We start from the raw sequence: 10,969 nt of genomic DNA, 5'->3' as shown, positions 1-10,969 counted from the left end.
ATTTCAGATATTACTTGGGAAATTTAACTAAGTAACAGTACATTTTGTAAATGTTATATTGTTAAGTTTAATGTTGCAGGTAAACATTATTCTGTTTGTACTATGAAAAGAAACGTTTGTATATCATAATGTGGAAGAGTATGTGATGTTTATTCCAATGTACTAAAAAGAAAAAAATGAAGGATATTTTGTCATGAAATTATTGTACAGTCATAATGACAAAATGTCTAAAGAACTGTTAGAAGCAAGCAGTTAAATGCTGTATATGCAAACTTGTTGAGATATATCAGTTCTGTAACAATATTTAATTTTTGGCGTAATGATTTCTATGGCTATGAAGTTATAGAAATCTTTGAAGTTGTATAAGTAAGTATGTTAAAATTACATATGGGAATCAATTTTGTACGATAACGAACAAATGAATGAATGTGGCATGCTGAGTCAGTCTTTTTTTGAAATTTAAATAGCATTATACAAAACTGGGTAAATGTTGAGTGTATTTTGCTATAAGGAACTTTGAAAGTGAGAAATGATTTTTTTACAATCATGAAACAGGTGTTACTGGCTAAGTTTAATGGACAGATATTAGGTGCATTCTTTACTGATAAACTTGCATGTATGAAGTTATAGATATTCAAATGCTGAATATCTGTTGAACAATTTCATATTGATCTTTACATTGCTGTAAATAGATTTTTTATTATTGTTTTTTTTGTGGGGGGGGGGGAATTTTCGTCATATATACATGTTATTCCTTCACTGCCCGCCAGCCTGGTAAGAGGTATTCCCCATGATCAAGCGTCAGTTGACCCAGCTTTTATTTTTAAAGATGCTCCACCGCTGACAAATGGTATTTTTTCACTATCAAAATCAGAAGCAGACGATTAAGTATTTTTCTTCAGTTACAAAAGTTACTTACTTTACACCATTACCGCCACTGAAAAGTTTGAGCTTCTAATTTTACTTCAAGTTAAAAATATAAAAAATGATTAATTGCATCATTGAAAAAATTCTGTGGCACTATATCCTATATGGAATGAAGTACTGATTGCGCATGCACCAAAGGTGAAATAAATTATTTTAATTATTTTTTGTGTTAATTAGGCATATATATACACGATTAGACACCAATTAATGTTCTAATAACGAATATCATTTTTGCTCTGTCAGCGGTGGAGCATCTTTAACTAATTGTATAAATGGTTACCTATACGTTTTATCACAAGACTTGTCTTGTGTTGCGTGTCTAATTATATTGATCATGCTATGCAGTTTGAATTTAATTAATCATCTTATGTTAGAATAATGCTTCTACATTTCCTCTGTAGATAGATAGATATTATTGAACATTCTGATATTAAAGTTATTTTTTTTATTTTGCTGAAATCTTGTATCGACAAATCTTGTGGATATAGGTAGATTAAATTTAGAGATAATTTAAAGCTAGATAAACATGTAAAAGATATTTTAACAACAGGCAATTTCGGACAAAGGACATCAGATGAAGAAAAATATTAAAATTGTTTGAATCTATTCACATGTTATTAGCGCATAAGACTGTATAAAGTTATGTGATGGTATTTGGATCAATCTGAGCATAACCATGTTTTCTAAAAGGTTGGTGTGTATGCACATGATATCTAATACCAAAGCCAAAAGTATTAAATAGAATACTCGTAATACATAAATTCTTCAAATCTCTAGGGAATATATATGTTATAATTAGCGGAGGTAAATTTCTGTCAGGGTATTGTTCTTTTTAAAGATACATTCATATATCAAATGAGACTTAAAAGTCAAAAAGACTTACAAATTCCCTTATGTCACAAAGCTTCAATACTTACAAATCTCCTTATGTCCTCAAAATGGAATCTTACGCTATTTTATTGTTTAAAATACATTTTGGATATTATACCAGTATGACTTAGAATAAGGAAAAAAAGTTCGCCAATTCAATGTATATTTTAATAAAGTAAACACCGTCTTTCTAAGATGTAACCATTTGTATAGTTTGTTCAGTGAACACTAATGATATATGTTTTATTAAGTTACATTTGTCATAGAAATAATCACATTAATGTCAATGTATTATGATATAGCTAATACACAATTCTAGTATTACAGCAACTTACGTGTATGATAATGTATTTATGTTTATAACCTTCAGCATGTTATGTTAGTTATAGCGATCACATCAATTCACTCAATGGTAATATTTTTATTTACCTTAATATACCGTGTCATTTCTGGGAAATTAACTTTTGATATTATAAGTCCAGATATTTGTTTGGTGAACCAAAAGTTCTTAAATCTAACTTCAATAGATCTAGATATAGATTAGATCTAGATGTTTCTTTTGGGAACCAAAAGTTCTTAAACCTAACTTCATTAGATCTAGATGTAGCTCTAGATATTTGTTTAGTTCTTAAATCTAAGTTTGAAAATTTCATGAATTTAATATAATTCAATTATTGCAAGAACAAGACGATAACCAAAAATATTTGTTAATGTACCATTTTTCGCTCTTTGGAATAATCCTTTTTTCCCGTTGTAAAAATGAAGGAAAGATATTCGGGTGATTGCTTTATTGTTGGTAAATTATTTTTTGATAAGAATTGAATGTATCATTCAGATCATGGAACAAGTATGATGTTTTTATTGATCCTTTACTATAGATGATGGTTGATGCAGAACGGAAATTTCCAAACTGAAATTTGAAAATGATAATCTCCTTTGTAAATACAAAAGTTTTAATTTTACATACTAGTAACCATATCTTGCCATTCATGAAATAGCCAAAGACTTTTTTTTGTATAAATTGACGTTTGTGTATATTTATTTTCATATATATCTATATTGAGAACCATAAGTCCAAACATGCAATTTCGTTTTTAACAAATACGCAGTCTCGTTTGTTTTTACAATTACGCAGTTATGTTTATTTTACAAATACGCAAACGAGTATAGCATACAATTATACAGAGTACTGTTATAACAACTGAATATCGCTAAATTGGTTTTATTATCTAAAAATGTTCCTTAATATTGTGTTAAGCCTTAAGCAGCGCTACAGAACATTTTTGTTTAAGCTACATTTTGAAAATGTAAACCGGTTTCATTATTAACTAAAATGTTGATTTCTTACTGTGCTTGGCATTTTGCAAAAGAGAATTTTTGTTTAAGTTATATTTTAAAAATGTAACAATTTAAATGAAGTTTGAAAGGATTTTGTGAGCAGAATGAATGGTCATAGCTTTAATTATTTTGTTTCTTTAAGGTGATGGCTTTACAGAATATATGATATCGATTCCATATTAATAGACGTACACCCAAAATGTAAAAGCCAGTTATTAGGAGTTTGTTTTACCTTTCAGAAACACAAACTTTAAACTAACATTTAACCATGTGCAGTGGCGTTTGCTTCAAATACACAGTGCTCAATTGTTTTATTATTATTATGATATATATGTAACAATTATTTCCAGGCAATTGATATTAGACTATAGATATATAACATGTAGCGGTATATATAATTTGATTTGTATGGTTTTGGAGAAATGTTTAAAACAACAGAAATAGAAAGTCCGTCCAAAATGACTATCGGTGTAGATTTACTATTGCTCTACTGTATATAATTTTAGATATATACCTACTAACTAGGAACGACCAACTTGTGTATTTAGAATTATAGCAAGATTGTTAAATTAAATCTGATTTATAGTGAATACAGTTTAAGCTCCTTCAATCATTTTGGTTTCGCTAGTATGAAAAGGAATATTCAATGAACTCGATAGAAATATCCAAACTTCCCTACATATTGTTTCACGACAAGTCATGAATATCAAGATGTACACTTTGTGGTAAAGGTGGTTTAATTCTATCCTTGTAAAACTTCAAAATTACTTTAATTGAAGTCAATTTAAAGGTCATGTCGACCCTATTAATAGATAGACACAGATTCATCTTCACCCATCGTTAAACACTATGTATCTTTTCAAGTCTGTATGCCGAAATCAGATATGTTTGCTTTGCTTAGTACTTAATCAGGGATATTACCATTTTTAAGACAACTGCATTCCTTATTAACATTCTTTGGGGAATGTTTAATTGTCTTTACAATGTTGTATTTTCTTTATAACTTTTAAGATGACGTTGCACGTAAAGATTTAACTATCATCATGATTTTACCTTAGTTCATACAAAAATATGTTCAAATACAATTTAAAATATATAAATATATATTACAAGCTGGCAAAAATATATGTACACACACCCAGGATACCAACCAAATATAACGTTGGGCGTTACCTTATTGACCGACGTTCCCCATATGTAAACGTTATACATGTACACACAACCTACCCACCAAATATAACGATAGGCGTTACCTTATTGTACCTTATTGACCGACGTTCCCCATGTGTATTGTTATAACGGTACACACACCCTACCAACCAAATATAACGTTGGGCGTTACCTTATTGACCGACGTTCCCCATATGTAAACGTTATACATATACACACAACCTACCCGCCAAATATAACGATAGGCGTTACCTTATGTATATATAATTATTGTACCTTTTTGACCGACGTTCCCCATGTGTATTGTTATAACGGTACACACACCCTACCAACCAAATATAACGTTGGGCGTTACCTTATTGACCGACGTTCCCCATATGTAAACGTTATACATGTACACACAACCTACCCACCAAATATAACGATAGGCGTTACCTTATTGTACCATATTGACCGACGTTCCCCATGTGTATTGTTATAACGGTACACACACCCTACCAACCAAATATAACGTTGGGCGTTACCTTATTGACCGACGTTCCCCATATGTAAATGTTATACATGTACACACAACCTACCCACCAAATATAACGATAGGCGTTACCTTATGGTACCTTATTGACCGACGTTCCCCATGTGTATTGTTATAACGGTACACACACCCTACCAACCAAATATAACGTTGGGCGTTACCTTATTGACCGACGTTCCCCATATGTAAACGTTATACATATACACACAACCTACCCACCAAATATAACGATAGGCGTTACCTTACGTATATATAATTATTGTACCTTTTTGACCGACGTTCCCCATGTGTATTGTTATAACGGTACACACACCCTACCAACCAAATATAACGTTGGGCGTTACCTTATTGACCGACGTTCCCCATATGTAAACGTTATACATATACACACAACCTACCCACCAAATATAACGATAGGCGTTACCTTATTGTACCATATTGACCGACGTTCCCCATATGTAAACGTTATACATGTACACACAACCTACCCGCCAAATATAACGATAGGCGTTACCTTATTGTACCATATTGACCGACGTTCCCCATATGTAAACGTTATACATGTACACACACCCTACCAACCAAATATAACGATGGGCGTTACCATATTGACCGACGTTCCCCATGTGTATTGTTATAACGGTATACACACCCTACCAACCAAATATAACGTTTGGCGTTACCTTATTGACCGACGTTCCCCATATGTAAACGTTATACATGTACACACAACCTACCCACCAAATATAACGATAGGCGTTACCTTATGGTACCTTATTGACCGACGTTCCCCTTGTGTATTGACCGACGTTCCCCATATGTAAACGTTATACATATACACACAACCTACCCACCACATATAACGATAGGCGTTACCTTACGTATATATAATTATTGTACCTTTTTGACCGACGTTCCCCATGTCTATCGTTATACCAGTACACACACCCTACCAACCAAATATAACGTTGGGCGTTACCTTATTGACCGACGTTCCCCATATGTAAATGTTATACATGTACACACAACCTACCCACCAAATATAACGATAGGCGTTACCTTATTGTACCATATTGACCGACGTTCCCCATGTGTATTGTTATAACGGTACACACACCCTACCAACCAAATGTAACGTTTGGCGTTACCTTATTGACCGACTTTCCCCATATGTAAACGTTATACATATACACACAACCTACCCACCAAATATAACGATAGGCGTTACCTTATGTATATATAATTATTGTACCTTTTTGACCGACGTTCCCCAAGTGTAGAACTTATACAACGCAATATAACGATGAACTATTTCCCCCATGTGTAAACATACCAGTACATACTACTACCTACATTGTAGCAATATAACGATAGCTGTCATCTAAATGACACAAATTCCAATAGTTTTTATCAGACCTACACCCACCATTATAACATTAAAAGTTACGTAATCTTTTTAAACCCCCGCAAGTAAACGGTTTGATTTAGCAGACATACTATTAAGTATTATTAAACTAATTTCACCCACCACATGTCAAAGAAATGGAGTTAAGATAAAATTTCACCAATTTTTTTTATTTCATATGTAATTATTATACATTGTATGATTATAGTAACTCGAAAATCAGCAACCCGAACTTAAAATTTATGATGTGAATCAACGCGTAGCATATTATGTATGTTTAAACTTATGTGCAACGTCCAGATGAAAATGTGCATTGTTTGGTTTAATCGATTCTTGTAACAGCGCTCTTCTGATGTAATGCTATTAGTGTCTATTTTCTCATCTATTGAATTTTAAAGGGGCACGTCGCATTTGTTCCTGACTTGTTTTGAGGTAGGGTCATTTACCAGATAACGTAAATAAAACGTATTTAATATTGAACGTTTGCTGTCTTTCTTTCATTTTAAGGGAGTGAACACGGGCAACATGTTTTGGATTTCCAAAACATATATATGGATGTTATAAATGCATCTAGGTACACTGATTCGTAACAAAGTTTGTATGTTAAATATTGAATCATAAACGGTTTTGACATAAATCACACACGATTATGCATTAGACCTACGTGTGACACATCAACGCAATCTGAACATACTTTATGAATTCTTAACATATGCGACATGAAAACTGAATATGTACTTAGCAGTAAATAAAGAAATATTATTTTACATGACCTTTTTCTGTTTCGGAACCTGCCAATTGTAAAATCTTTTGATTGCTGTGTTTTTGTTAATCTCGAAGGAAGATTAGAGCAATGTATTATAACCGAGTGAAATATTATTTGAAGGTTAAAATTAATGTCAATGCTTGTAGTGATAAATGTGCTTTAGGATGTTCATTCAACTCACCGTGTGTAGTAGATACACATATATATCGTGTGTAAATATGTTTTGCCGTTTTCATTAAATCCTTTTACCTTTTGTTTTAGACTAAGTACCAGCAATAATAACACTCACCGTGTAATGCCTCTTAAGAACTCTAAAATGTCAATAATAACAATAGATCATGCTATGTCATTTAAACTTTATTCAGAAACAGAGATACAGACCTGTGTAATGTCTGTTAAGAACTCTAAAATATCAATAATAACAATAGATCATGCCATGTCATTTAAACTTTATTCAGAAACAGAGATACAAGGACACATGAAACAAGAACAAAATACTTTTGCGCTATTTACCACAAGTTCATATGGTACAACATAACTCGGTCTTTGTTTATTAGAGAATTACCTCCCTTGCGGATATATGATGTCATTGTTTTGTGAGTAAACTCACATAGACTTCTCTGAGATGGTAATGGGTTGAAATGATGAAGAAAAGTTTTAATTATCTTGAAGTTCATTATACCCGTAATGGTTTTACCCAGCTGAATATTATATAATTATATGAAACTGGTCTGGAAGCAATGTATGGTGCTAAAGGGATATGTAGAAACCATAATCTGTCAATCGACTGTAGATTGGATGTTTTTGATAAAGCTATTAAATCTATCATTTTTTATGACTGTGAGGTCTTGGGGTTTTTTAACATCAAACTTTTAGAACGTCTTCATCTTAAATTTTGCAAACATATTCTTAAATTGAAAACCTCCGCATTCAATTTCGGGTATATGGATAGTTCCCATTACATATATACAGAGCGCATGGTTAGCTACTGGGCCAAATTAGTTCTATCAGACAATGAGAAACTGAGTGACAAACTGTATCAGATATCCAGAAACCATAATATACTACGGTCGAATTGTATAAAAAGTATTTTTGAAGAATGTAATTTATTATATGTTTTTGAAAGTCAAGAATTTTTTAGCGTACAATGATTGAAAAGAACTGTTATTCGTATATAATTGTAAAAATGATTTTGTTTTAACTCATCAAAATGAACCAACTACAAAATTTAAATTTATAAACACAACCTAATATTAAAAACATACCTACTAGATATCCCTCCACGACTAGCTAACCTGTTTTATAAATTTCGAACATGCAATAGCAAATTACCAGTGGAATATTGTAGATGAAACAAAATCCTCAGAGAAAATAGAACACATAACCTCTGCAATCAATCGTAGTGACCGTCAAATATTATTAAGCAGAAAGAAATTGCTACCTTAATACTATTATGAAAGACCCGGCGCTTTTAAATTCATGATGATTTTGTTGTAGACATCCTCGATACTCCAGGGGTTCCGATCACTTACGATCTCTACACCCCTGGACTATCTCATAGTGAAATTGAAGGCAGCTCAGCGGAAAACATTTGACCAATCACAGGCTAGCAAATATTTCATTTTTTTTACTACAGAGAGAGCGACGCCTAACATCAAAGCCACAGAGTCAACCACAGTGTATCGTTATACGGCTCTTGTGATGTACATCATATGACTAAGTTACCTGTTCTATTCTGTTGCCTCTAATTGTCTCTAATGGAGTATCGAGGATGGTTGTAGATGACTAATTAGTTTCGGTTAAAAGATTCATCAAGCAGATAGATATTCGTGTATATTCTACTGAAGTATACCCCTTGTTTGATCAAATGTCTATGTATATATGTATGTCCTGTCTGCATGTAATTCTATACTCTCTATGTTTATGAGAACAAAATCATTGTCATTGAGATGTATGACGTTACGGTTGCAAACGCACGCACGTCATAATCAATACTACTCGCAAATATCTCGGCAATCGCGGCCCCTTTGTGTAGTTCGAACCCTACCTCCTTCAATAGTACTATCACTGTTGGAATACACGCCGGATTTTATCGAGACCAGACTGCATGGTCTTTACCGTCGGCGTTTGGAAGCAATAAATAAATGGATTAACAGCTGAATTAATACACGAAAGAGTAACGGAGGTGAACCTGGCTGTTCTATCTGGATTTCCTATCAAATTGAAACCTTGCATTACCTACCAAAGCCAAGGTCAGTGGTGATACACAGATTAGCAGGTTGGTGATGATAATCATGATGGTAAAACTACTTTTTGTTTCTTTTGCCATTTTCAGATGTTGGTTTTTTCTGAGCCCGATTCATTTGATTGTCAGAAATAGGGTGTGTTTCTACCGCAATTCGTCGACATTTACCTCTGTGTTTATGAAGAACTATAATAATTGCCAAACAACATGCAATAATGCAACTTTGAATAAAAACTGCAGCCTCGCCAATAGGAGAAGTAACATAATTCAAATGTTCGCAGAACAAATTTTCTAGTTTACATACCAACATTACATTTTGGTGGTATCCAAAGATGAAACATGTTACACACGAAGCTACAAAGGTGATACCGAACATGCCACTGGAGATTCGGAAAGACCTCCGCTCGTAATTTGACGTATATCTCCAAGATGGCGTCGAGAACAAATTAATCGGTCAATACAAATGACGCAGACCTGTCCTATTGAGCAGTAGTATGCTATCGATATAATATACATCCGCAAAAAACAAGACCAATAATTAATGTAGCTGTTTGGATTAATAAACGTTGCTAACATCGGAAAAAGCGATATTCCAACGAATGTCCGCTATCCCTAAGACATGGAAATGTAGAATCCTGGCATCAGGTTTCTGGATTTTGGTGATTGTCATGACGGTGACAGCAAACAAATTCACCACTATTGTAATTTCTCCTGATGCTGTTACACAGATGCTTGTCCAGGTCGGTGCTGACTCTGTGTCGATGTAGTCGCTAGAATTCGAAACCCAATCGCATTTCGACGCCATATCTGAATGATATAAATTGTGACATGATAAATTAGTAGGATACTCTTTCATTCTACCCGAGGATCACTAACTGTTGTAAAACGCACCGAGAGTTTTACAACATTTAGTGACAACCGAGGGTATATAATCCCTACCTTCGTATCCATGTATGAAAGAGTTGCGTGAAACGCATGGAAATTGCGTGATATTTTCAATGCTAATCCCATTGCTTGTATCTTTTAAAGTAAACCCAGTCTAGTTTCTGAAAAAAATGTAAAAGTTGTACCAAGAAAATAATTTTGTTAATGCTGTGACCTCACGAGGCTTCAGCTTCAGGCTACATGGGTGTATTGCCCTAGACCAGCCAGTATTACAGGTGTATGTATGATAGACTTCATGTTATAAACATTGTGAAACATCTTATACGGCATATCATTAATATATCAGACAAGTGTAGTATGTAGGAAGGAATTTCAATCATCCAATATAAAGAAAAGAATACTCAACCGCGGTGTTTTGGACAAACCATGTAGATTTTTAGTCTTACAGGCCCACTACATTTCCTTAAAACCTTCCTTAAAAACAATCGTGACATAAGAAAATATATGTCGATCCCTTAAAGATGCTCCTCTGCCGATGAAGTTTAAAGTTGAACGATAATTGATTTTAATCGTGTATATACGTGTCTAATTAACACAAAAAACATATTATATAATTCATTTTGCTTTTGGTGTTTCACTCTGTACTATAGGGCATAGTGCCATGGATTTGTTCGGGCTTCAATCATTCATTATTTTTTTTCTTGAAGTACAAAACTCAAACTTTTCAATAGTGGTAATGGTGTGTAGTAAGTAATTTTTGTAATCAAAGAAAAACTTAAATTCATCTGCTCTTGGTTTTTCATAGAGAAAACAATTCCACACGTCAGCAAT

The 10,969-nt window shown here is 33.2% G+C and overlaps 2 long non-coding RNA genes across 3 annotated transcripts; both read right to left on the bottom strand.

The window, feature by feature from the left end:
* Window positions 1–4,813: 4,813 nt before the first annotated feature.
* On the bottom strand, window positions 4,814–5,355 carry LOC138309315 (uncharacterized). 2 transcript variants are annotated; one of them, XR_011206246.1, is made up of 3 exons: window positions 5,272–5,355; window positions 4,999–5,102; window positions 4,814–4,919 (listed from the first exon to the last, which is right to left on the bottom strand). It is a non-coding gene; the product is annotated as an uncharacterized lncRNA (long non-coding RNA). The 2 variants fall into 2 exon arrangements; XR_011206245.1 differs by having other exon boundaries at window positions 5,182–5,283.
* Window positions 5,356–5,497: 142 nt separating this feature from the next.
* LOC138309314 (uncharacterized) lies at window positions 5,498–6,159 on the bottom strand. Its single transcript, XR_011206244.1, has 3 exons — window positions 6,066–6,159; window positions 5,817–5,896; window positions 5,498–5,610 (listed from the first exon to the last, which is right to left on the bottom strand). It is a non-coding gene; the product is annotated as an uncharacterized lncRNA (long non-coding RNA).
* Window positions 6,160–10,969: the final 4,810 nt, after the last annotated feature.

The sequence above is a fragment of the Argopecten irradians genome, chromosome 15 (genome assembly GCF_041381155.1).
Source record: "Argopecten irradians isolate NY chromosome 15, Ai_NY, whole genome shotgun sequence".
Lineage (NCBI taxonomy): Eukaryota > Metazoa > Mollusca > Bivalvia > Pectinida > Pectinidae > Argopecten > Argopecten irradians.
The sequence above is the reverse complement of the archived record's forward strand: the minus strand, read 5'-3'. Positions and strand labels throughout refer to the sequence as shown.